Source organism: Grammomys surdaster, unplaced genomic scaffold, assembly GCF_004785775.1.
Source record: "Grammomys surdaster isolate TR1022 unplaced genomic scaffold, NIH_TR_1.0 265, whole genome shotgun sequence".
Taxonomy (NCBI): Eukaryota; Metazoa; Chordata; class Mammalia; order Rodentia; family Muridae; genus Grammomys; species Grammomys surdaster.
This window is the reverse complement of record NW_021604706.1, coordinates 1,321,319-1,324,416: the sequence shown is the minus strand read 5'-3', so window position 1 is coordinate 1,324,416 and position 3,098 is coordinate 1,321,319.

Here is a 3,098-nt window from a genome sequence, read left to right as displayed (position 1 = left end):
TCTCTCTCTCTCTCTCTCTCTCTCTGGGTTTTAGTTAGTTTGGATAAGGCTTTGTCTATCTTGTTGATTTTCTCAAAGAACCAACTTTTTGTGTTCATTGATTCTTTGTATTGTTCTCTTTGTTTCTATTTATTGATTTTAGCACTCAGTTTTGTAATTTATTTCCATCAACTCCTTAAGGGTGTGATTTCTTGTTTTTGATCTAGTGCTTTCAGGTGTGCTGTTAAGTTTCTAACATGAGATCGCTCCAATTTTTTTCTTATGTAGGGAGTTAGTACTATGAACTTGCATCTTAGAAGAGCTTTTATTGTGTCTCATAAATTTGTCTAGCATGCATGAAGCACTGGGTCCATTCTATAGCCATATCACAAAGAAGAGAGGGTAAAACTATTGTTGATCTCTTATAGAAGTGATAGTCAATAAGGATGCTCTTATACTTTATTTTGATATTTTATGTTTTTATTTTGACATATTTTATTGAATTTTCTTTTCCTTCTTTCTTCCTTTAAAAAAAAAGAAAAAGGCAGGCATGGTGGCATACTCCTTAATCCCAGTGTTTGGAAGGCAGAGGCAGACAGATCTCTGTGAGTGTGAGGACAGACTGCTCTGTATAGCAAATTCCAAACAGTCAGGGCTACATGATGAGACCTCGTTTCAAAATTAAAGAGATTAAGAGATTTTTAAAATGTGGATTTGTTATGTAGCTCAAATTATCTTTGAACTCACAATCCTCCTGCTTCAACTTCACCATATACTACATTTGCTGAATATAGTGAAAATTCTCTCTTATAAAGTTAATATGTTAATCTAGTAAAAATGTGTTTGCCATTCTATTCTTTTACATTATTTTTAAGTTATACCAAAGAAACTGGACATATTGGTGTGCCTGTTGAGTATTATCAGTATTAATTGAAAACACCCACACAGTTACCAAGACACAGAAGGATAAACTGTGAAGGAGGGCACAACCAAGCTAAAATCCAATTAGAAAACATTAGAAATGAGTCTGAATAATACTTTCTATCCCACAGAGAAATATAATGCCAAGACAGATTGTAAAATTAGCCAACAGAATAGGAATTCACTATGATTAATTTAACCTGTACAATAATATGAAAAAATTCAGCAAAATAAGTAAATTTGGGATGCTCAAAGAGTCGAAAATAAGAATAAATCCTATTAGTGATAATAAAGTCATAAATCAATGTAGCAAGTGAAATGACAGGCAAGTAGTATAAAAAGGTAATTCTATTAAAAATGTCATCAAGGTATTAGGGAGATGGGTCAGTAGTACCATTTGCTCTTACAGTCATGAGGACTTGAGTTCAGATCCCCAGCCCTCAAGTCAAAACTGGTTGCAGAAGTGCAGGTCTATAATACCAGTGCTTTGCTAGGCAGACACAGAGGACAGAGGCAGGGTGATAACTAGGAAAAAGGCATGTCTAAGCTCAGAGAGAGACCCTGTCTTGAGGGAAGAAGGCAGAGAGTGATAGAACACAATACCCAAGGTCCTCATATGGCATCAGTCCATGCTCACACAAACGTGTGCACCCATGTTGGTTCCTTGCCTGTAGGTCCAGGCCAGAGGAGAGAGGTCCCAGTCCTGCCAGGTCTCTCCTGGGCTGAGCAGGATGGCAAGTGTCAAAGCCCCCCCCCCCCAAAAAAAATACACTAGGCTGGGAGTCTTGTCGAAGCAGGAACTCAACTTTATTGCATCAGCCTCTCACTTATATAAACTCAGAGCATGTGGGGGTAAGGATTTTTGGTGGGGTGAGATGATGTAGGAGGCTGAGAAGGGTTATAGAGGGGATGGGGTAACTGACAGGGCCAATAGCAAATTTTACATAAGCAAAGATTGGACAGAGGCAGGGCCGAAAAGGTCTTGCTGAGTCACCCCAATAAGGAAGCAACTGAGATACGTCTCAAAACTCAAGCCAGGCTTAGGCTCTCTCACAAGGCCACAGAAACTCGAGCCAGGCTCCAGTTTGTCCTCAAGGCCCAAACCAGGGCCAAAATGGGGCCCAACACACCCACATACATTTATGAACTCAGGTAAAAACTAATTAAATAAATTAAGTAAATCATTAAAGTAAAAAAGTTGTTAGATAGGATAAATTAAAGGATGAATACACTGAAAGTCCACAAAATATGAGCAGACTTTCAAAATATAAGCATTTAAGAATATTACAAATAGGCTGAAAAAAACTAACACAAGACCAGAACATTTCCTTAAGAAGAAATTGATACAATTACATGAGAACTCATATTTTGATCACGCACAAAATAAGAGCAAGTGCTGGATATGTAGCTCAGTTGGTAGAATGATTGCCTAGCATATAGGAAGTCCTGATTTGAGTTCTGAGCACATAGTGGGCAGGGTAGTATATGCCTGTCCCTTCAAAGGCATCCTCTACTACATAGCAAGTTTGAGGTCAGTATGCTACAGAAGGCCTTTTCTAAAACAAAAGTAATCAATAATCAAGAACTTTCCAGAACTGGCAAAACATAGGAATCCTCAGGTAAATAATGAAGTTCATTTAGAAGAACAAATTGTTGCATATTCATTGAAACAAGAAAAAATATAAGAAAACAACAAACCATCAGATATGGAAAGTTGATCTTTAAGGTCATTTTGAAAGCTACATAAGAAATAAGGGAAGTTAAAAAGAGTAACAGTTATTTTTCAGGAAAAGACAAGGCTGTGTTTTAAAGACTAGATTGAAATATTTTTAACCTGATTTCATAAGCAACCCAATTATCACTCAAAAAAAAGGGATTCATAAGGAGGAAGCAACATGAATAAATACTAAAATTGATACAACATGTTGATTACTGTAAAAATAACTTGTTTTCTCTTAAGAAATAAAAATTTATGGCTGGGGAATATGTTATATGGCCCATATAATGATCTTAAATAGCTAAGCTTTGTGTTTTGAATGAGTTTATTAAGTATTAGTCAGCAGAAGTTAAAGAATAGGTAGTGAGTACCAGATAGAGAGAAGCAACATAGTTTTATAGTGGGGCTTCATCAAATTGGGAGTTTATAATATTCAGTAGAGATGGCTGGAGTAGCTCTATTGGGAGAGCAAACAAACACA